Here is a 25596-nt window from a genome sequence, read left to right as displayed (position 1 = left end):
TAAAAGCTTATCCCCATCGTTGAGAAATAAAACGTTTTCTTTAATTCTGGAAATGGAAAACTTTCCATATGCTAGTGCCTGCACAAGGCACAGCATTCTAGACATCTGGAGCACCAAAACTTTAATAACTTTTATTTTCAAGATAATTATTCAAAACATTTTAAATACTAGGTGCCTCGCATGAACAGAATATTCCAAGGTGTTAGCTGTGCAAAATATGCATGAAAACAAGAGAGGGGTTCAGTTCCTTTTGTCAGGCCCAATTACAGAATGAAATTAAGGAAACCCAGTTCATTATTAAAAATACTTTTATCTTAAAGGAAAAGGGAATATTCAGGGGGAAAAAATGAATGGAGAATAGAGGAAAGGAATATAATGGAAGTTACTGTGGGCTCCTAATGGTGTACAGTTTTAATCACCAAAGTAACATAAACATAACATAAGTCATGAGAAGCTTTGAGTGAACTACATTTTTTCTTCCCATGTGGAGGGAAGTCACCAGTGACCTCCTTACAGTATTCACCATGATTAAAGAGATCGAAAGCTGTCCTACTGACTCCTGAAGCTGAATGTCTGCATATTGATAGAGTCACTGTGAATCCAGGTACTCTAGAGATAAGGCATTGTGTGTGAGGCTGCTTGATTAATCAGAGTACTAATATTTCTCTACAATGAAAAATGGAAAGTAGAGACTATCAAGTGGGCATGATAGATTTGTTAGCATTGTTGTACCTTTTTCTTCCAAGTAGAAAAGTCTCCTTGAAGAACTAAATATAAATCAAAAAGAGGTTTGGCCATAAGAGACTCTTAATCTCACAAAACAAACTGAGGGTTGCTGGGGGAGGGGGTAGGGAGAGGGGGTTGGGTTATGGACTTTGGGGAAGGTATGTGTTATGGTGAGTGCTGTGAAGTGTGTAAACCTGGCGATTCACAGACCTGTACCCCTGGGGCTAATAATACATTATATGTTAGTAAAAAAAATTTTTTTTAAGAGGTATGGCAAAAGAAGAGTAAATGAAAATTATTGTAAGGGTTAATGTCATCAAGCTATACTAGTCTGAAGCACTCTTCTTTACTGTAAGGACATACTTCTAAAATGACCAAAATAGCACCATTAGCCAGTCGTGGCACCTTTTACCCTTGATTTTATCAAAAACAACTTGCAGCACTTTTATTTCAACAGTCCTATTTCATTTTTTTAAATCAGACACTAAAAAATTATGTCATTATGATACTTCCTCATAACATTCAAAGTTCTAAGATTTGTTTTCATTGGTTCCATTTTAAATTATAACCTTATCAGTAACAATCTGTAGCTCATATCCTACATAGTTATTTCTCCATAGGATGACTGATCTCATCCATTTAATAGTGATTCTTCTTAGCTTCTATTCATTCAATATTTTCTGCCCTTGTCTTTAAATTCTGGATATATCTTATTTGATTTCCCTAGGCTATTCTAAAGCCCCTACAGGATCCAGATGGGAAAATATGGAAAAGACATAAACTTTGAAATACAAAGATCAGTATCAACATGCCGCATCTTGGCTGTATAATCTGAAAGAAGGTAAGTTCGAATCTCTGTTTGTTGTTGATGTCTTAATCTATAAAAAGAAGGTGGTAATAATGTCAGCCCAACCTGCCTAACTATATCATTGCAAAGATCAAACATAGATTTTCCTTTAACAAAATATGAATACCTTCTCAGTCAGAATTCAGACAAGGCATAGCAGAGATGGCTTGTCTCTGCTCCATGAAGTCTAGGATCCTTAGCTGGGAAGGCTCAGTGCCTGGAGGTGTCTCAGTGGATGGAGACTGGAATAATCTGGAGGCATATTTCCTCATATGCCCGGAGATTGAGGCTGGTACCTCAGCTGGGGCAGTCAGCCACAATATCTAAGCATTCTTTCCTCACGTGGCTTGAGCTTCCTTGCTTCCTTATAGCATGATTGCTTCAAAATAGACTTCTTACAAGGCAGGTAAGGGCTCCAAATGCTAGTCTTCCTCTAAGCAAGGTGAAAGCTGTATTTCATTTTATGACCTAGCCTCCAGAATCACACAGTATCACTTCTGTTGCATTTTATTTATTTATTTATTATTTTATTTATTTATTTTATTTATTTTTATCTCATTTTGTTTATTTTGGATATAGTAAGTCATTAAGTCTAGCCCAAATTCAAGGCAAAGGCGTATAGGTCCTATACGGAAGAAGTGTCAAAGAACTTACAGTTGTATTTAATTTACAGACACGTTGTGTTTAGAATAAAGAACTAGCTATTCTAGAAATAGTTACTTATCCTCACCTTCTCCAGAGGGGATTCTATACTCAAATTCTCCTCCTTTTTATTATTGGGAATCAACAAGACCCATCTCAGTATAATAATGAAGAAGCCTTTACCTTCTTTCGTTAGCTTCTTACCACTGCATGCAAAAATAAATGCAGGTCCTTGACCATAGAATACAGCCAGTCTTCTCTTGGGTACTTCATGCCCCTGCAAATCCCAGTGCTTCCATAGGCAGGATGCTGTGCTGAAACTCTCTACCCAAAAATATAGTATTGTGTTCTTGGAGCATGTAATGGGCCAATTCAGTTTGTGATCTGCACAGAAACAGAAAAAAACACCTCCTCCTTGTGCTATGGTGTATCATATGGGCATCAAATCAGTATTATCTTGCATTCTAAAGTTTTATAGTTTATTTTTTAATACATCTATTTTTTAAAAGATTTTACTTATTTATTGTCAGGTTTTGTTCACAGTCCCCTTATGCCCTTAGGCATTCCTGTATTCACAGGAAGCTAAATACACATCTAGGTGAGGAGCATCCCTCAGATCTTTGCTCCAGTTAATGTCTGGGACACCAAGAAGTCTTGCTCATCTATCTGACCCTCTTCCAGTTTATTTCTGACTTGTGTTTCTATCTTGAATCTTGTGTTCTAGTAGATACTGGATAGTCCCACTCATCATCTGGACCTGCCCAGTCAGGTCTGATCTACATTAATGTGGTCAACTCCTAGAAAACAAGCAAGCAGCTTCTAGGAAGCTTCTACAGCTCCAACCACATTCAGTGATATATAGCTGATTACAATTTAATGTTTTCTTTATGAATCAAGGTCATCATGGTGAATTACACATCTTGTATTAATAGAAGGCTATTCTCAGAAGCTATTTAGGTATGAATAGAAAATAAAATCATAGAGTTGATGCAGGGCAGCCTTCCTGCCGAGAGATACTTGGAATCTTCTCAGTGGAATTTCAAACTCTATCCAAATGTGATGGGGACCTCACTAAAATAGTACATTAAATGGTAACTTTTTTTTCTTGACATTGAATTGAAACCCTCCTTTTTATGATATCTATATTCTGGTCTGTTTTGCCTTTAGAGGAACTCAGGATAAGTTTCTTATTCTGTGTAGCTGCTTTCAAATATTTGAAGGGAGTTCTGTTTCCTTTAGTTCTTCCTCAAAGCATTTTCTCATCTTCCTGTGTACTATTCAATTTTCCTCTTAAAATGTGGTCCCAGAGCACCTCTGTGGCTCAGTCAGTTAAGCGTCCACCTTCAGCTCAGGTCATTATCTCAGAGTACAGGGATCAAGCCCTGCGTCTGGATCCCCGCTCAGCAGAGACTCTGTCCCTCATCCCTCTGCTGTTCCCCCTGCTTGTGCTCTCTCACTCTCTCTCTGGCAGAAAAATAAATTAAATCTTTTAAAAAACAAACAAACAAAAAAACATGGTCCTTTGCTTTGAACACCATTTCAGATTTGCTCCAGCTGACAAAGAATAGAATCTCTGATTGCAATAATCTAGGACCCATGCTTTTGTTAATAAAATAAAAAATCATACCAATACCATACCAATTGGTACCAATAGGTACGAATAATGGTACCTATGCAGCTTGGAGTCAACAAAAAAAACTTTGTGTGTGTTTTTTTTTTAATAAAATACTATTGCATCAAGTCTAGGTTTTCTCTCATCCCCTGTTGTCATGTCATGAATTAGGCACTGTTGTCATCCCCTCTACTGAACTCACATTCCTCAGGATTTTTTAATTCTTGAGGGAAGACTTTCCTTTTAGATTCATGAAATGTATTAGATATTATATTTCTTTCTTTTTTGAATTTTGAAAATAACTGCTTTATTGAGATATAATTCACATATCATATGGATTTAAAGTAGATAACTCATAGGGTGCCTGGGTGGCTTAGTCATTTAAGTGCCTGACTCTTGATTTCAGCTCCGGTCTTGATCTCAGGGTCTCAGTCTCAGGGTTATGACTTCAAGCCCTGTGTTGGACTCCACACTACGGGTGGAGCCTATTTAAAAAATAAATAAAGTAGACAATTCACTGTTTTTTTCATTTTTTAAAATTTAAATTCAATTAGTTAACATATAGTATATTATTAGTTTCAGAGGTAGGGTTCAGTGACTCATCAGTCTTATGTAACGCCCAGTGCTCACTACATCACATGCCCTCCTTAATGCTCATCTCCCCATTACCCCTTCCCCCATTCCCTCTCCTCCAGCAACCCCCAGTTTGTTCCCTATGATCTAGAGAGGAGAAGGGAGTTGGGGGAAATTGGAAGGGAAGGTGAACCATGAGAGACTATGGACTCTGAAAAACAATCTGAGGGTTTTGAAGGGGCGAGGGGGTGGGAGGTTGGGGGAACCAGGTGGTGGGTATCGGAGAGGGCAGGGATTGCATGGAGCATTGGGTGTGGGGCAAAAACAATGAATATTGTTACGCTGAAAAGAAATTAAAAAAATTTTTTTAAAAAAGAGTCTCTTTTGGTTTGTCTACCTCTCTGGTTTTGTCTTGTTTTATTTTTTTCCTCCCTTGCCCTATGCTCCTCTGTTTCATTTCTTAAATTCCCTGAATGAGTGAAAGCATATGATAGACAATTCACTGATTTTTAGTATATCCCTCGAGTCAGGCAACCATCATCAAAATTAATTTTAGAACATCTTCATCACTCCAAATAGTACCCTAGATATTATATTTTTTAAAAGATTTTATTTATTTATTTGACAGAGATCACAAGTGGGCAAGGAGGCAGGCAGAGAGAGAGGGAGAAGCAGGCTCCCTGCTGAGCGGAGAGCCCAATGCGGGGCTCGATCCCAGGACCTTGATCATGATCTGAGCTGAAGGCAGAGGTTTAACCCACTGAGCCACCCAGGCACCACCCCTTGATATTATATTTTTAACATTTACCAAGGATATTTGTATCAGTATGTTATTTCATGTTATAACATCTTGCTTATACTACCCTTCGTGTGTTAATAAGATACAGAGTTCTTTGAAATATTCTTTGTGAATTTGATAATTTGGATAATTAAATTTTTTTAAGTTTGATTTTATTGCATGGTACAGTAGACTATATACAGTATGCTACCTTTTGGCAAGAAGCAAGGGGAAGCTGTATATATAATGAAAAGAGCACCTGATAAGGAATGAGTAAGAATGTGTAGAGGAGAATGAGACTTCTCTGAGTATATCTTTTAAGATAGTTTGACTTTATGGGACATGTGAGTAAGTGAATAAAAGTAAAATCTAACCAAATGAACCTAATGGTATATCACATTCATATGCAACCACACAGAAAAAGTGATTAATTCAAGCGGCTTTTGAATGTCATTTTCTGAATATAGAGTATAATGAACTTATGCCATGTTAAATTAGCTAAACTGGCACCATTTATCAGAAAGAATCCTCTTCCATCATGTGTGACCTGCTCACTCACTCCAAAATATATCCCCTGAGATGGTCCAGAGAAAACTGCCTTCACCAGTGCTGTAAGATAATGCATTTATGAGGGGAACTCTTAGAGCGTTCTGCTGGCTCTCATCAGTAAGCCAGAAATAACAATAATTGCTACCATTTCTATGGGATGCATGTTTAACTCTATGATGATGGGCTTCTCCTGCAGGACCCCCATCACTGACACTGTAATGACAGCCCAAGGTAGCAGCAGTCTGACTTGTTCTGCAGTCCCTCCTCATAGCTTCTAGCTCAACCTCACAGATTTCATTTTCACCTTGTTTCTTCCACTTTACCTCTGTCTTTCTCTTCCTGACTGTCTGGCTGAAGATTTTCTGGATCCAGCATCAGACCCACAAACACCAGCCTCACCTACACTGTTTAACCAGCTCCATGGTTGCCTGAGACCAAAGCTCTATAATACATTCCTTTTTAAAATATTTTTTTAAATTTGTTTACTTATTTATCTGAGAGAGAGAGAGAGAAAGAGAGAGAGAGAGCACAAGCAGGGGGAGGGGCAGAGGGAAGGGAGAAGCAGACTCCCCGCCAAGCAAGGAGCCCGCTGTGGGACCCTGTCTCAGGACACTGGGATCATGACCTGAGCTGAAGGTAGATGCCCAACCGAATGAGCCACCCAGACGCCCCTCTGTAACACATTCTTATTATTTATGTATCTTAACACTTTTTCTTCTGATTAACACTTCTTTCTTCTTCTGTTCTTGGAATATGTTCCAAGAACAAAATGCACTACAAATGATTCTTTAACTTTATTAGGAGGCTTATTATTGGTAGTGATATTGGTTTTGTAATTCTTTTTTTTTTTTTGTTATGTAATTCTGAAACAATTTGTATTTATTGTGGAGAGAACAAATGAGTACATATAATGATGTTGGGAATCCAGGTTCTTACTATAGAAAAGGTTAGAAACAGATTACGAACAGAAGTTGAAGAAGAACCCTGTGATGCTAGATTCGAATTGTAATAATTGTATTAATGTAAGATGTAGAGAAAAATAATGTGTCTGTGAACATGTGTGTATGTATAGTTTAAGAAGAATATATACTAGTTATTATACAGAGAAGATGATAGAATTAGAGATGTATACTATATAATACATATACCATGTAAGTATATATACTTATAAATGCTTAATCTGTATCTGTATTTACATTTATACCTACATATAATATATATAGGTATTTATATGTGTACTATATATATATGGTGTGTGTGTATACTTAAATATATAGATGTAGATATAGATTAGCTCTGTGCACTGAAGAGGTGCCTGGGAGTTATCAGTAGATATACTGGTGCCTGGTTCTTGATTTTGAAATGCCATTCTCCACTATAAGTAATAAGGGCTCCTTTGAGAAATGGCTGATTCCAGATCTGGGGCAGGAAATGTATAAACTGAGCTTGTACAGTACGCACCTTGGTGTACTTCAGAGCAAGGGCATGATAGAATTAAGAAGAAATCACCATTTTGCCACTGCCAATGTAATAATTACTCCAGGTGGGGACCATTGATAGTTGCTGAAACTCTTACTGGGTAAAAGAGTGTCGGGGATCAGGGCAGTCCTGTGGTTTCATAATGCTACCACACAGACCTCTCACTAATTATAAAAAGGGAAGCACATTTACAATAGCAGTCCCTCCATTAACTAAGCTGATGGGGGATAATTCAACATTATGCGACAAGTCCTGATGGGGTGCACATTCTCTGTAGTATTGGGGCCAAATAATGTTAAACTGAACATAACCATGAGGAAACCATCAAATCCAGAATGTGGGAAATTAGAGAAGACAAACAACTCTAACTCTTCAAAAATTCAATATCATGGGAGCACCTGGGTAGGTCAGTTGGTTAGTCATCCAACTATTGATTTCAGTTCAGGTCACGATCTTGGGTTCGTGGGATTGAACCCCATGTCAGGTTCTGCACTGGGCATGGAGCCTCCTTGTCCTGCTCCCTCTACTTCTCCCATCCCCATCTCTAAAATAAATAAATAAAATCTTTTTTAAAAAAAGATTTAAAAAATTCAAGATTATGAAAAACAAAAAAGTCAAGGGCAGAAAGTCAAAGGAACTGTTCCACATTAAAAGACATTAAAGAAAAAAAAGATTAAAGAGCTTTAACAACCAAATGCAATGAAATTTAACTGAATACTGGATAAGATAAACTAGAAGAGACATTTTTGGGACAATTGGGGAACTTAAACATGAGTTATATATTAAATAATAATTATGAATGAATGTGAATTAATGTTGATATCCTTATTTTTATAAGATGAATGGTGAAGTGTTTAAGGCTGAAATACTGTTATATCTGCAATTTACTTTAAGATGGTTCAGAAAGAAATGGCGATAAAGAAAAGGCAACAATTTGGGGTGCCTGGGTGGCTCAGTGGGTTAAAGCCTCTGCCTTCGGCTCAGGTCGTGATCCCCGGGTCCTGGGATTGAGCCCCACATCGGGCTCTCTGCTCAGCAGGGAGCCTACTTCCCCCTCTCTCTCTGCTACCTCTCTGCCTACTTGTGATCTCTGTCAAATAAATAAATAAAATCTTTAAAAAAAAAAAGAAAAGGCAACAATTTATTGACAATTAGGGAATCTAGATAAAGGATATGGTCATTTGTAGTATTATTTTGACTTTTCTGTATATTTGATATTTTTTTTAAATATCAAAGGGAGGAGGGGTGTTTCTGGCTGGCTCAGTTGGTAGAGCATATAGCTGCTCTTCCTCTCAGGGTTGTGGGTTTGACCCCCATGTTGGGTGCAGAGATTACTTAAAATTAAAATCTTTAGGGGTGCCTTGATGACTCAGTCTGTTGAGTGTTCAACTCTTGATTTCCACTCAGGTCATGAGATAGAGCCTCATGTGAGGCTCTGTGCCCAGTGGGAAGTCTGCTTGAGATTCTCTCCTCCTCTCCTGGTGCTTTCACCCTCATTCTCTCTCTCAAATAAATAAACAAACAAATCTTTAAAAAATACATAAAATCTTTTATAAATGTTGGAGGAAATTTCTTTTTTATTATATAAAAGCAGTGCATACTTACAATAATAAAACATTGTCATCAGTTTCCAAAGGAATGTTTTTTCAGGCAATTAAAAACTTGCTAGTCATCTACTACTATTAATATTACATTAAGTTTTACCTTCTTCGTAGCTTTATTGTCCTCTTACATAGGATTATTCCTGAGAAATCTAGTTTTATAATGCTTTATATTTTCTGATATAGTGGACTTAAACCTTTTTGTGTCATGATTCATAGATGATAAGAAAAATTTTTGGTGTGTCTCATTCAGGTTTTAGTAAGACCCTATAATGTATCTCTACATATCAGATAGGGATCTTCTCTTATCTTAAGTGTTGTTATATTACTCTACATATGTATTTGTAATACATTTTTATTATAAATATTTGTAGCAACACCTCTCCTGGTAACTTCTTGTTCTTAAGATATATGGTGTCTCATAGTTCATTTCTTCTTCATTTCTTTCGTTCACTCAACAAATACTTACTGGATACCTACTCAGTGCCAGGAAATATGCTAAGCTTTTATGTAATCTGAATAATGAGAGTCTCAGATTTTTTGTTGGTTTGTCTTAACATTTACCATTGTTCTGGGAGAGCCTTGTATACAGTAGACTGTTTCTTGTTTTTTGTTCTTAAGGCAAGTTGGTTATTTTTTATTTATTTATTTTTCAAAGAGAGAGCAAGAGAGTGACTGGGAGGGGCAGAGGAAAAGGGAGAGAGAATCCTAAGCAGGCTCCATGCCCAGTGCAGAGCCCAGCATGAGGCTCAATCCCATGACCCTGAGATGTTGACCTGAGCCTAAATCAAGAGTCGGAGCTTAAACTGATTGAGCAACCCGTGCTCCCCCACAGTAGACTGTCAACGAGCAAATATCTAACAGTTCCCAACTGTTACAGAAATCACAATGATCACTGTCATGTTTAAGGTCTCTAATGCTGATGTTCGAATCTGTGTTTTGCTTTATGTCTTCTTCTGAGATACAGAGACCATTCTGTAAGATCTTGCTTCCTAAATCACAGAGGAAAAAGAGGCATTAAGACATGAACTCTCTAACTCCCCCAACACAAACTTCTATGCATATTTTAACCATTCTTACCTCCTTCCTTACCTGACAGCATGAGGTGTTGCTCCTCTTTCTATATTTGATACTGTTAGCTCTTTACTTTTTCTTGAAAATCTCTAATGCCTGAGATTTCATGATCCCACACGCTCCCGGTTCTTCTCAAAAAAGGTCAGTTCTTTCTTGGCTTCTTTTTGGGTTCAGTTTTCACCATTGGGAGTTTCACTGGGGAAAGACGACTCCATCCTTTGCCCATTTCTTTCCTCACAGAACTCCTTTACCCTTGTACCCATCCCATAGATTTTATTTACAATGATGATTTCTAGATATGTAGCATAGTCTAGATAACTCCGCCTGGGCTCAAACTCTAGTATCCAACTTCCTACTTCAAGTCTCTACCTAAATGTGTCACAGGCGTTACAAACTCCATAGATCCCAGACTGAGCCCTACATTCCCCACTTTGAGCTCTAACAGCTGCTCAACCTCTATTTTTCTTTTTAAATTTTAGTTGGTGCCTCCACCTTTTGACTTTTTTATTTAAAAATAAATACGGGGGCGGGGGGGCATCTGGGTGACTCAGTGGATTAAGCCTCCACCTTCAGCTCAGGTCATGATCTCAGGGTCCTGGGACCAAGCCCCTCTCAGACTCTCTTCTCAGCGGGGAGTCTGCTTCACCACCTGCCTCACTGCCTGCTTGTGATCTCTGTCTGTCAAATAAATAAATAAAATCTTTATAAATAAATAACTAAATACTGGGGTACCTGGGTGGCTCAGTTGGTTAAGCATCGAGTCTTGATTTTGGCTCTGGTCATGATCTCAGAGTTGTGAGATTGAGCTTTGCATCAGACTCTGCACTGAGCATGGAGCCTGCTTAAAATTCTCTCTCCCTGAGGTGCGGGGGCGGCTCAGTGGGTTAAAGGCTCTTCCTTCGGCTCAGGTCATGATCCCAGGGTCCTGGGATTGAGCCCCGGATCTGCTTGCATTCCTCTCTCTCTGCCTGCCTCTGCCTACTTGTGATCTCTGTCTGTCAAATAAATAAATAAATAAATAATTTTAGAAAATGTTGAAAAAAAGATTCTCTCTCCCTCTGCCTCTCTCACTCTCTCTCTCTCTAAAAAACAAAAAAAGTTAGAAAAATTATAAATACTAATCCCCGCCCCAAAAGCAAGAGAACAACAAACTACCTTTTGGGGGTGATAGATATGTTTATTACCTTGTTTGTATTATATCCTGGGTGTATGCCTATGTCCAGGGGACTCATCAAAATGTACATATTAAATATGTGCAACTTTTTGTATATTAAATTTATCTCAATAAACTTTTTTTTTAATTAAAGAAAAAGATAAATACTAATTTCATATTCTCTGTTACCAATGTAACAAAAATCTTTGAGGTAATCCTTGTAATCTTTTTAAATATTTGAATCCAGTTACTTTTGAAGTTTTTCAACAACAGATTGGCAAATGTATGTCTTTTCACCTTCATATCTTTTGCATTGGGTATCCTCCTCAGAAGGAAAACTGGACTTTTCCTTTTTAAAACTCTTTTATTTATTATTTGGTTACCTTTTAAACTTTTTCTACCAAGATCTTGGTTTCTGGTTTTGGCATCTGCCAGGATTACTTCTTGCTCTGTTATTATAATGAATCAATATTGGGCTTAGTCAAATGTTAATTTAATAATTTGATAAATATATTGATATATAACTGTGTGTATATGTACCTGGGTGGCTCAGTTGGTTAAGCCACTGCCTTCAGCTCAGGTCCTGATCCTGGAATCCCGGGATTGAGTCCCGCTTCCTGCTCAGCAGGGGGTCTGCTTCATCACTCTGACCTTACCCCTCTCATGCTCACTTGCTCTCATTCTCTCTCTCTCAAACAAATAAATAAAATCTTTAAAAATAAAAAATAAAGTTTGTAAGCAGGAGACCATGGGTGGGGGCAGGGCCACAGTGGTGGCAGATGGCCAGGCTGGACTCAACCAGATGCTATTACTGCTGCTGATTTACAGAAGATTAATAATCTAGACAGTAGCTTCATAATATTACTCCACCTTCAGAAGTTTTTCGGTCTATAGATCCAGACTAAAACTCCCAACCTTGTATGGAAATGTGCTTAGAGATGTCTCTAGCTAAAAGTGAGTAAGCTAAAGCCAAGACTGACACAATAAAGAAATTTAAAATGCTTCTGCTTCAAGAACGGGTGGCTGAGTATTGAAGCATTCAGGGTGAGGATCACCTCTCTTCATAACTAGTTTATTTTTACTGGGTCTGAAGGTATCTACTCCCTTCATTGAATTGCCATGCCTGTTACAAGGTGTTTGTGAGAAATAAACACTATTAAAGGTTTTTTAATAATGTGGAACTGAACCAATTATTTCAAGGCCATTATAATTTCCTCAAGACACTTGTCCTTGTAATTTGACCTTGCTGGATGTTGAAAACTTGAAGTAATGGGAGGTGTAAAATCAGTTTTCCTTTCTCTTTCCCTGAAGATTTATTTCACTGGGAAGTTTACAGCATATAGTTAGTTACACATCGTTGGGTATGATTTATTTAATTATCCTCTGTGGGAAATAAAAATTAAAAGTTATGAAGTTGCATTTCTAGAATGGGTCTAGATATAAAGCAAGTGCCCCATTTTTTCCATCTCAATACATTACGCACATACATACATATATAAAGTTACAATTAAAATAACCACAGATCTTAAGTGTTCTGATTTAGTTATGTGTTTCTTTGCTCTTTTGGATGACAGCTGGAGAAGATACATGGAGATGTTGGTGCATTATGCATGGAGGTGCATTATACCTACCAGTTGCTTATTTCTGTGGCAAAGAAAGATTTAGTTAGTGGGAGATAGTGTTGAGAGTTGCTTAAAGGAGATGAAGAATGAATGGAGAGAAGCTGATGGGATATTTTGGTGAGAGTCTTTTTGTGGTCCTGGGCTTGAGAACCTGCAAAGCAAAGTCCTATGGATGTAGAGAGCAGGCCTTTCTCCCCATATCTGCACAGAATCCAGCCTGTTTTGGCAATGTGTAGACAGTGACTCTGGGACTCCCAGTGGGCTGTGTCTTTGGCATGAGTAGTGGAGAACCTGCGAAGGGCACCCTCAACAATAGCATGAGTTGTTCTCCTTCAGACAATGTCAAAGACAGTGGACAATGGCCAGGAGCAACTGAAACAGAAGAGGAAGAATATAGTAGATCCCAAGTGGGAACTGGTTTGTGAACACCTGTAAGGTGCAGGGACACCATTCATATTTTGTTCAGTATAAATCTCAGTTGTGCTTCAGGGAGTGACATTTACCCAGGACACAATATCAGTCACACCCCCTGGAATTGGGCAATGTGGCTGCCTGGTCCTGGGAAGCATTCCTTTTGGAGACTCCCAGAAATAATTACAGGCTTCTATACATGGGCTGCTGAAGTTCAAACTATCAACTGGTAGGGACTTAAACCTTCATATTTTGAATTTTCAGGTAATATGTCTTCGTTTTAGTCATATGGTCTAATAACTTTTGGGAATCCTAGCTGCTTGGTTTTATACTGTTCTTGTCAGATATTGCTGTGTTCTCTTATAGCAGAGGCCCAGCTGGAGTCTAAGCAGTGTTCCAGATTCAGGTGTATTTGGAGGACTGGTGGGACATGCCTGCCAGTAACCCATTTACACGAGGGCTTGGAATGACTTGTAGATGGGTCAAGGGCCATGAGCCAGTGTTGCATAGAGTGATTCTGGTAATAGTATATTATCTGTATTTAGATTATTCTCCATTCTTGCAGTTTTTACTCATACCCGAGTTTTGAGGTAAATCTGCAAAACGGTCACATTTAATTTAAATCTGTTCAGTATGGAGTTGAAAGTAAACTCCAGTGGAAGAATCACAGTGCAGACCATTCTGTGGTGAGGCCATGCTATCTGAAGGAGAGAATTATACATCTTTGAGAAACATTTCTTGGTGCATCACTGGGTCCTGATGGAGACAGAATATCTGACCATGGAGAACCAAGGGGCTGTGAGTCCAGAAATGCTCACTAAGGGGTTTATCAGTCCTGCCAAGTTATAAAGTCAGATGGGTCCCACAGCATTCCATCAAAAGATTAAAATGGTATATTTGATATCAAGCTTGAACAGAACCAAAAGACAGAAGCAGGTAGCCTAGACCTTTATGTCACCCACCACAATTACACAACTACCCCTCTCTCCACTCATACCTATGGCCATGTTGTAGGAGAAGGTTCTATAAAACCAGCTAAAGGAGGAAGGAAAGGCCCAAATTTGGCTCATGGATGTGTCAGCTAGGTACATAAGTAAAAACTGAATATGTATATGGTTGCATTATGTCCACATTTAGGGATGGCCTTAAACAATTGTTGGCAGGGAAAATCTTCCCAGCAGGCAGAGCTATGAGTGGTACAACTGATTACCCACTTTGTGGGGAAGGGAAAGTGGGCCAAGATGAGAATATATGCATATTCTTGTGCAGTGGTCAGTGATCAGGGCCCTTGGACGGAAAGCCTGTCAGATTGGATACAAGGAAATCTAGTGACGAGTCTTAAGTATAGACACAGGAGAGTTGGCACAAAGTGTGCAGATCTCCATATCAAATGTTCTTGTCCTCCAGGAAGCACTCGCCATGGATAAGACATTCAACAGCCAAAGAGACCAAATGATTAGGCCAGTCGATGTCAGTCAGTCTACATCATAGGACATCCCAGGGCTGACACATTGGGCACATGAGCAAATTGGCCATGGTGGCTGAGGGTGGGGTTATGCATAGGCCCAATACTTTGGCCTCCCATTGCCAGGGCTATTCTAACTACTGCTGCCAACCGGTCATCTCAGAGACCAGCAGTGAACCCCAGATGTGGCATCGTTTATTGAGGAGACCAATTGGTTACTTGGTGGCAAATTGACCACATTAGGCATCTTATTTTCTCCCTCAGTAATATCAAAAATACCTAGCAATTTCTCAAAGCCAACTGATAGAGCTCTATTTTTTTTTTTACAATGGAACAAAGCTGAAGAAAATACCCTTTTAACGTGTAATCTTACTCATTGATGCTTTTACTCCTATGAGATATAAAGCAGATGTGACATTACTTGAAAAAGGTACAGACAACTGTAATTTAAATAGATACTGCCAATTGTTTATAAAAAAAAAAAGCCTCTAATGCATGCTATTTCCACCAACAAATATGTGAGACTCTCCTTCTCTGCACATTCTTGCCAATGACGCATTATTTTGACAAATTGATTTAAAGTGATATCTTCTTGTTAAGTACATTTCTTTAAGTACATTTCCCTGACCACTAGCAAGTTTATGATATTTTTATGTGTTTATTGGTCATTAGATTTTTCTCTTCTGTGAATTGTCTTCATATGTTTTGCCACTTTTTTACTAGTATCTTATTCTCTTTTGCATGAGTTTGTAAGAACTTGTTATATATTATGGTTATTGAATATCTCTCCTCTTTATTATAAATATTTTCTTTGAATCTACTATTAGTTTAAATTATAATACCTCCTTCACATTTATTCATATGAAAGTTGAAAATATTCATAGAGTCATATATGTCTATTTTTTTCTTTTATACCTCCAGGCTTTCCAGTGTCTCCTGCCTGTTGATAAAATATGTATTTTCCTCCAAGGATGGATTGATTGATTGGCTGGAGAGGGAGGTAGTGGGGGAGGCAGAAGAAGAGGGAAAGAGAGAATCTTTTTTTTTTTTAAGATTTTATTTATTTATTTGACAGACAGAGCACAAGTAGGCAGAGAGGCAGGCAGAGAGAGAGGGGGATTCAGGCTCCCCGCTGAGCAGAAAGCCCGATGCAGGGCTCGATCCCAGGACCCTGGGATCATGACCTGAGCCGAAAGCAGACACTTAAAGACTGTTTTGTTTGCCATCTTTCATGGGTCAGTTTTGTTTATATAGGAAATCATCTATTTATCTATTTATCCTAGTTTTCAAATTGGCTGACATAAAGTTGTATGTGGTATTCTCTTAGAATTCTTTCAATAACTCTATCTTTGGTATGTCTCCTTTCTCATTCCTAATCCCTGTTATTTCTCCCTAATTAGACTAATAAAGTTTTATTATTTTTTTCTTTAATGTTTTATTTATTTATTTGACAGACAGAGATCACACGTAGTCAGAGAGGCAGGCAGAGGGAGAGAGGGAAGCAGGCTTCCCGCTGAGCAGAGAGCCCAACGCAGGGCTCGATCCCAGGACCCTGAGATCATGACCTGAGCTGAAGGCAGAGGCTTTAACCCATTGAGCCACCCAGGCGCCCCAAGTTTTATTATTCTTTATGAAGAAATTGTTTTTTTGTTATCAAGAGAGAATAATTGGTTATAAGACAGCATACATTTCTCAATTTTTTTTAAGATTTTATTTATTTGAGAGAGAAAGCACACACGGGCAAGTGAGGGAGCAGAAGCAGAAGGAGCAGTAAAGGCAGAGGGAGAAGCAGGCTCCCCTGTGAGCAGGAAGCCCAATGTGGGGCTTGGTTCCAGGACCCTGGGTTCACGACCTGACCCCACAGCCGCTTAACAGACTAAGCCATCCAGGCATCCCCTCAGTTTTTGTTGTTTTTTTTTTTTAAGATTTTATTTATTTATTTGACAGAAAGATCATAAGCAGGCAGAGAGATAGGCAGAGGTGGGTGGGGAGCAGGCTCCCTGCTGAGCAGAGAGCCCTATGCGGGACTCGACCCCAGGACCCTGGGATCATGACCTGAGCCAAAGGCAGAGGCTTAACCCACCGAGCCACCCAGGCACCCCACTAAGTTGTTTTTGATGATGACGAGAGATGATGTATTTCTCCAGAAAAAAATATTAAAGGAACTTTTTAAAAAGCCACAAAAATAGGCAAACAGACATTTATATGGCAGACAGAAAATAATGGGGAGAAAAGTGAGAAATAAATATAAATTAAGTATAATTATCTTCATTATCGTTAATGGACTTCAAGTAACACTTTAAAATTAAATGCCTGTGCCTTTAACAAATAGATGAGTACATTTAAGCAGAGGCACCTTGCAAAGAGTACACTTTACTTTGGGGGAAAAGAGCAGCCAAACTTCTGCTGAGAAAGAAAAGGTTTTCTCAGTTATCAAGGTGTCTTTTCTCAGTGTATAGTGGGAAGTAGTGCTTAGTTCTTCTTCTTTTGTTGTCAAAGACAGTTTTTAAATGAAAATACTTGTCATCAGCGGGTAAGTAGTAATTTAAATGAAGGCAGTCCTTGTTTGAAGGGAAAACCTTAGGGTTTTTTTAGTTTTATATTTTGTTTTTGTTTTTGTCTCTGTTGGTTTAAGAGTACTGAAAAAATATTATATATGACAGTTCACAAAATAATTGTTTGGGAAACGATAATTTTAAGCATAACTAATCAAAATAAATCCACTTCTGAGTGCCTGGCTGGCTTAGTTGGTGGAGCAGGAGACTCTTGTTCTTGGGGTTGTCAGTTTGAGCCCTGCATTGGGTGTAGAGATTACTTGGGGCCTGGGTGGCTCAGTGGGTTAAACCTCTGCCTTTGGCTTAGGTCATAATCTCAGGGTCCTGGGATTGAGCCCTGCAATGGGCTCTCTGCTCAGCAGGGAGCCTACTTCCCCCTCTCTCTCTGCCTGCCTCTCTGCCTACTTGTGATCTCTCTCTCTCTCTGTGTCAAATAAATACATAAAATCTTTTTTTAGGGGCACCTGGATGGCTCAGTGGGTTAAAGCCTCTGCCTTCAGCTCAGGTCATGATCTCAGGGTCCTGGGATCGAGCCCCGCATTGGGCTCTCTGCTCAGCGGGAAGCCTGCTTCCCTCTCTCCCTCTGCCTGCCTCTCTGCCTACTTGTGATCTCTGTCTGTCAAATAAATAAATAAAATCTTTAAAAAAAAAAAACTTAAAAAGAAATCTTAAATTAGTCCCATTTTGTTTAAGTATTTACAGTTTTCTTATAAATAACACTACAAGATTCAAATATTTAAAGATTCTGGCATTTTTATTTTCCTTTTTTAAAAAAAATTTATTTATTTATTTGAGAGAGTGCATGCAAGCATGAGCAGGTGAGGGGCACAGGAAGAAGCAGATTCACTGCTGAGCAAGGAACCCCACAAAGGGCTCAATCCCACGACCCTGGGATTATGACCTGAGTTGAAGGCAGGTGCTTAACTGACTGAGCCACCCAGCTGCCCTGGAATCTGGCATTTAGAGTAAACTAATATTATTAGTTTAGTTTTATTATAGCTCTTATATTTGTTTGTGTAGCTAAGTACCAGTTTCGTAGAGAAGGTACTGAGAACAAAACTCAGAATAATTAAATGCACCTCCTAACATATTGCTGTCATCATCATTAATTTATGCTAATTTTGATCTTTTATTTTTGACATTTAATAATTACCATTCATTAATATATTAATTATATGCCAAACAGTAAAATAAATGATAATACTCTTATTTAATCTTCCCACCAACACTGTCAATATGTATCCTAACTATCTTGCCTAATACCTATTTATATCATTGATCAGAATACCTATAATGTTTCTCAGGACTCAGTGGAGTAATGGAACAAATTTAGTGTCCCTTTACATTCAATATATCATTTGCTCCTGAAGAGTAGCTTGATTATGCAATGCGCCAGTGAGTTGTCACAGCATTCCTAATGCAGAATTGAAAAGTACACAATTCTTTCTACATATACACACATACCATATCACCACTTCTCCTTTTTTTTTTTTTAAAGATTTTATTTGTTTATTTGACAGAGATCATAAGTGGGCGGAGAGAGAGAGAGGGAAAAGCAGGCTCCCCACTGAGCAGAGAGCCTGATGTGGGGCTCGATCCCAGGACCTTGAGATCATGATCTGAGCCGAAGACAGAGGCTTGACCCACTGAGCCACCCAGGCACCCCCCATATCATCTATTCTACCTTTGACACATCCTTCTTATCCCTCAGCTCCTGCCCCTCCCCACCTTGTCCTCCTCCTCTTCTTCTCCCAACCCTGGAAGCCTTTCTCCCGTCCTTGAAGTCATCTTTTGTTTACCTTCTCAGTGTGAGAGTCATGTGTCTTGTTTATCAACATACAAGACACATCTGAGCGCATTCAACTTAATTACAACTATGATGACTTCTGTGCAGTTCAGGGTCTAGGCCTGTTCTCTACATGAATTTCCAGTAAGCTCACCCAACCCCCCAAACTGGTTCCTCTCCTCTCCTAGTTTTAAACATCTCAGCAAATGAAAGGATGTAATTGAGCAGTCATCCACCCAGTTATTCAAACCACAGACTTAGAAATCATCCTTGATTCCTCTTTTTATCTCTCCTCAGCATCCTAACCATTACCTCTACCTCCAAATCTTTACCCCCCAAACATATTCTGAATCTACTTCTCCCATTTGTCACTTCTCCCACATGTGTCTAAGTGATCACCATCTCTTACTTAGATACTAATAGTACCATTCTAAAGATCTCCCTGCTTCTATTCTTGCCACTTTATGTTTCAAGTTTACCTGACGTCTAGATGATCTTCTAAAAATGTAAATTATTTGATCTCACCTTCTTGCTCAAAACTGTCCAGTGGCTTCTTAAGGCATTTAGAATAAAACCCAAATGATATACCCTGGCCTAAAAGGCTCTACATAAACCAAACCTGCATTTATCTCCCATCTCATCTGCTCATCTTCCAACCCTTTCTCTAGTGTGTTTCCTTAATAGTTTTTTTTTTTTCACTTGCTTACTTGTGCTACTATGTGTGTGAGCATTATGATTTACATAGCATTTAATAATCTAGACCACTACATATCTATTCCAGAGGGGAAACCTTTTTGGACAGTTGGCCATTAAAAATTGAGAGGAAACCCATACATCTGTGGTCAGTTGATTTTGGACAGAAGTGTCAAGACCAGGCAGCTGGGAAAGAATAGTTTTTCAACAGATGGTACTGAGACAATTAGATATCTATCTACATACAAAAGAATGAATTTCAGCCCCTACCTCACATCATATACAAAAACTAACTCATAATGTATCAGAGGCCTAAATGTAAGAGATAAACTATAAACTTTAGAGAAGGAAACATAGGAGTAAATATTCATGACTTTGGATTACACAGCAGATTTTAAATATGATATCAAAAGCACAAGAAACCAAAGGAAAAAAATGATAATTCATCAATTGCATCAATATTAATAACTTTCATGTGCAAAGGACACTTCCAAGAAAGTGAAAAGACAGTTGTCCAAATGGGAACTGAATGGGAAAAATATTTGCAAATCATATATATGATAAGAGTCTAGGGTACAGAATATCTAAACAACTCTTACAATTAATAAAAAAATAACCCAATTAAAAAGAGAGCAAAGAATTTGAATAGGTATTTCTCCAGAGTAGATCACCAAGTGACCCACGAATTTCCAGTAAGCTGGAACATATGCAAAGATGCTCAACATTATTAGCCATTAGGAAAAATGTGAATTAAAACAGCAATGACATACTAACAACTCACACCCACCAGGGTGGCTACAATGAAAAAAATAACAGAAGTTAACAAATTTTGACAAGAATGTGAAGACAACTGCTGATGGGAATATAAAATTGTGCAGCTATGGTGGAGAAATATTTGGCCATTCTGAAATGGTCCAGAAATGCTCCAAATGTTAAATATGGAGCTACCAGCAATTCCACTCCTAGGTATATACCCAGGAGGATTGATAAACATATGTTCAGGGGTACCTGGGTGGCTCAGTTGGTTAAGCATCCAACTCTTGGTTTTAGTTCAGGTCGTGATCTCGGGGTTTTGAAATCAAGCCCCACGTCATGTCCATGTCAGGCTCTGCACTCAACAAGGAGTCTGCTTGACATTCTCTCCCTCCTCTCTCCCATTGCCCCTCCCCCTCAAAATAAAGAAATAAATCTTCTTAAATAATCATATGTTCATACAAAAGCTTGTACATGAACGTTTATAGCAGTATAACTTATAATAGTGAAATACAACCCAAATGTCCACCAACTGATGAATGGATAAATAAAATTCCATTATATATTCATATAGTGCAGTATTATTCAGTCATTAAAAGGAATGAAGTACTAGTGTGCCTGGGTGGCTCAATGGGTTAAGCATTTGCCTTCAGCTCAGGTCATGGTCCCAGTGTCCTGGGATTGAGTCCCACATTAGGCTCCTCGCTCAGTGGGGAGCCTGCTTCTCCCGCTGCCTGCTGCTCCCATTGCTTATGCGTGCTCCCTCTCTCTCTAACAAATAAAAAAAATAAAATCTTAAAAAAAAAAGGAATGAAGTACTGATGCATGCTACAACATAGAAAAATGTAGAAAACACTATACTAAATGTGTGAAGTGAGGCACAAAATGCTGTATATGATTCCATTTATATAAGATGTCCAAATTAGGCAAAAACATAGAGACAGGAAGTAGATTAGTGGTTGCCAGGGGTTGAGGAAAGGAAGAAATAGGGAATGACTATTAATGGGCAAAGGGTACCTTTTGGGGTAACAAAAGTGTTCGGGAGTTACATGGGGAAAAACAGAGCCTTTCCCCTAAGGTCAGAAACAAGACAAGGATGTCTACTCTTACCGCTTTTATTCGATGTACTACTACAAGTCCGAGCTGCAGCAATCAGACAACCGAAAGAAACAAAGGGCATCCAAATTGATAAGGAAAAAGTAAAACTTACACTATTTGCAGGTGACACGATACTGTATATAGAAAACCTGAAAGACTCCACCAGAAAACTACTAGGACTGATAAACAAATTCAGTAAAGTCACAGGATACAAAATCAGTCAACAGAAATCTGTTGTATTTCCATACACCAATAATGAAGTAGCAGAAAGTGAAATTAAGAAAACAATCCCATTTGCACCAAAAATAGTGAGGTACCTAAGAATAAATTTAACTAAAGAAATGAAAGAACTGTACTCTAAAAACTACAAAACACAGAAGGAAGAAATCCAAGGCAATACAAAGAAATGAAAAAACGTTCCGTGCTCATGGATTAGAAGAACTATATATATATTGTTAAAATGTCTGTACTAGGGGCACCTGGGTGGCTCAGTGGGTTAAAGCCTCTGCCTTCGGCTCAGGTCATGATCTCAGAGTCCTGAGATCAAGCCCTGCATGGGGCTCTCTGCTCGGTGAGAGCCTGCTTCCCCGTCTCTCTCTGCCTGCCTCTCTGCCTACTTGTGATCTCTCTGTCAAATAAATAAATAAAATCTTAAAAAATGTCTGTACTACACAAAGCAATATACATATTTAATGTAATCCCTATCCAAAAAATCCAATGGCATTTTCCCCAGAACCAGAATAAATAATCCTAAAATTTGTATGGAACCATGAAAGACCCCAAACAGCTAAAACAATCTTGAAAAAGAAAAGCAAAGGTGGAAACATCACAATTCTAGACTTCAAGTTGTATTCCAAAGCTATAGTAATCAAAATGGTACTGGCACAAAAATAGACACACAGATCAATGGAATAGAATAGAAAATCTGGATATAATCCCATAACTATATGGTCAATTAATCTTTGACAAAGTAGGAAAGAATATCCAATGAGAATTTTTCAACAAATGTTGTTGGGAAAACTGGACAGTAATATGCAAAAGAATGAAACTGGACCTCTTTCTTACAGCATTCACAAAAATAGACTCTAAATGATTAAAGACCTGTGAGGCCTGAAACCATAAAAATCCTATAAGAGGACACAGACAGTAATTTCTCTGACATTGGCTATAGCAACCTATTTTTCTAGATAGATGCCCTAATGCAAGGGAAACAAAAGCAAAAATAAAGTATTAGGACCACATCAAAATAAAAAGCTTCTGCTCTGTGAAGGAAACAGTCAATAAAATTAAAAGGCAACCTACTGAATGGAAGAAGATATTTGCAGATGACATATCCAATAATGGGTTAGTATCCAAAATATATAAAGAACTCAACTCTCGGGGCACCCGGGTGGCTCAGTGGGTTAAGCCTCTGCCTTCAGCTTAGGTCATGGTCTCAGGATCCTGGGATCAAGCCCTGCATCGGGATCTCTGCTCAGCAGGGAGCCTGCTTTCCTCTCTCTCTCTCCCTGCCTCTCTGCCTACTTGTGATCTCTTTCTGTCAAATAAACAAATAAAGTCTTTTAAAAAATTTTAAAAAAAGAACACCAAAAAGAACAAAAAAATCCAATTTTAAAAATCAGCATGAACAGACATTTCTCTAAAGAAGACGTATAGATGGCCGACACATAAAAAGATGCTCAACATCGTTTATCATCAGGGAAATGCCAGTCAAAACCACGATGAGCTACCACCTCCCACCTGTCAGAATGGCTAAAATCAAAACCACGGGAAACAACAGGTGCTGGCAAGGATGTGGAGAAAATTGAACCATTGTGCACTGTTGGTGGGAATGCAAATTGGTGCAGCCACTCTGGAAAACAGTATGGAGCTTCCTCAAAAACTTAAAAATAGAGCTACTCTATGACCCAGCAGAATCACTTCTGGATATTTACTCAAAGAATACAAAAACACTAATTCAAAGGATACATACATCCCTACGTTTATGGCAATATTATTTACAACAGCCAAAATACGGAAGCGGTGGTCATTAATTGGTGAATAGATAAAGAAGAAGAAAAATAATGGAATATTGCTCAGCCATAAAAAAGAATGAGATCTTGCCATGTGCACCAACATGCTTGGAGCTAGAGAGTACAATGCTAAGTGAAATAAGTCAGTCAGAGAAAGACAAATACCATCTGATTTCACTCATAATGTGGAATTTAAGAAAAAAAAAGTGAGCAAAGAGGGGAAAAAAAGAGAGAAAGACAAACCAAGGAACATACTCTTACCTATAGAGAACTGATGGTTACCAAAGAGGAGGTGGGTAAGGGGATGGATGAAATAGGTGATGAGGATTAAGGAGTGCACTTGTCGTGATGAGCACTGGGTGATTCAAATTAAAAAAATATTCTGTACTTAGATAATAGTAATGATTGCATAACTTCATGAATATGCTAAAACCATTGAATTGTACGCTTCAAAATGGTGAATATTATAGTAAGTTGACTAAAACATTACAAAATAAAAAATGTCTACAGAAAATGTCAAAAATTCATTATGTATATGAATCTCGAGCCCATGAAAAAGGTCATACTAGAGATATAAATTTAGGAGAGATTGAAATATTGATGATATATAAAGTATTGAGTATGTGTTTCTGTTTGCAGATATGACTGAATGTGAGGAAAATCCTATGGACTCCACAGAACAACCACTAAAACTTAGAATTGAATTTAATAATGTCTCAGGATATAGATCATATACAAAAATCCATTCTATATTTATATACTACAGCAAGCAATGGAAAATGAAATTAAAACACTATTTTATAATTTTTGAAAACACAAAATACTTAGAAATAAATTTAAAAAAAGGTGTATAAAACCTCTACACTGAAAATTATAAAACAATGTTGAGAGAAATTAAACAAAATCTAAATCAGTGAAGAAATCCACCATGTTCGTGGTGCGGAAAATAAGAAATTTATGTATTGGTATCTGCCCCCAGTTCCTGACACAGGTTCCTGAAACCCTTGTTAATAGGGATGGTAGGAGAATCTTTTTCTGACTTTTAGTCTTTGGCCCCAATTTTGGGCACAGAGCTCCTAAAACCTTTGTAACTTCCCAAGTGATAAGAGTACTAGAAATAGCTTTTGTTCTAATATTTAGTCTCTGACCCCAGTTCCTGACATAGAGATCAACGAATAGATGATTAGAACTGAAGAGAAATCTAGAAACAGACTCCTATACAGTCATTTGATTTTCAACAAAGATGCCAAAGTAATCTAATACAGAAAGGAAAATCTTTTCAACAAATTATGCTAGAACAAATAAATATCAGTATGGGGGAAAAAATGAACATTAACACCTATCTCACATCATATACAAAAATTAATTCTGGACCTGTCGTGGACCCAACATAAAACTAAATCCATGAAGCATCTGAAAAGATAGGAAAATATCTTTGTGATTTGTAGGTAAGCAAGGTTTCTTAGAATACAGGCTCATCCAGCCATAGAAAAATAGGTTAGAAAGGGAGAGAGATGGCACAGGGGGTACAAACTATTAGTTATAAGATGAGTTAGTTCTGGAGATGTAATGTACAGCATGGTGACCAAGGTTAATTATCCTGTGTTAAGCAGAAATTCTGGAGATGAAACATATACTAACTGGAATGAGAATTTCACTCAACTAGCTCAACCATCAGATTGGAGCATGCAGAAGAATCATGAACTTTAAAGTTAGCTAAATTGAGATTATTCAGTGTGAGGAATAGTAAGGGAAAAAAGAAAAAAAGAATGAAGAAAGGCGAAAAGAGCACCAGAGAGGACTCCACTGAACAAGCAGGAGTGCGTGAAACCGAACTGGATGTGCCAATGAAGTTGTTCTGTGGTTGCTGGTTTGCAGAGTCTGGTACCCTCAGTATCGAGCCATGCAGGCACATTGAAGGTCTGAAGCCATGCAGGCACAATGAAGCACATTGCTTCCTCTAGAAGCACACTGCTTGGGTCTGCACCACAGCCCCACCCCAGATGTGACTCGCCTTGGTTTCCTCATTTGTAATACAGTGAATAATAACAATCCTACCTTTTGCGAAGGAATGCTGCGAAGGTGCAATGAGAGAATCCACACGAAGTTCCGAGAGTAGTGCGAGATAGATGTTAGTTATTATCAAGTTTGTTGACTAAAGACTTGC

General features: G+C 38.3%; 1 long non-coding RNA gene across 1 annotated transcript; it reads left to right on the top strand.

Moving 5' to 3' along the window:
- Positions 1-492: 492 nt before the first annotated feature.
- Positions 493-24176, top strand: LOC116569434. Its single transcript, XR_004277027.1, has 3 exons — positions 493-604; positions 1454-1567; positions 24069-24176. It is a non-coding gene; the product is annotated as an uncharacterized LOC116569434 (long non-coding RNA).
- Positions 24177-25596: the final 1420 nt, after the last annotated feature.

The sequence above is a fragment of the Mustela erminea genome, chromosome 11, assembly GCF_009829155.1.
Source record: "Mustela erminea isolate mMusErm1 chromosome 11, mMusErm1.Pri, whole genome shotgun sequence".
Taxonomy (NCBI): domain Eukaryota; kingdom Metazoa; phylum Chordata; class Mammalia; order Carnivora; family Mustelidae; genus Mustela; species Mustela erminea.
This window is presented reverse-complemented; position numbering and strand designations above follow the sequence as displayed.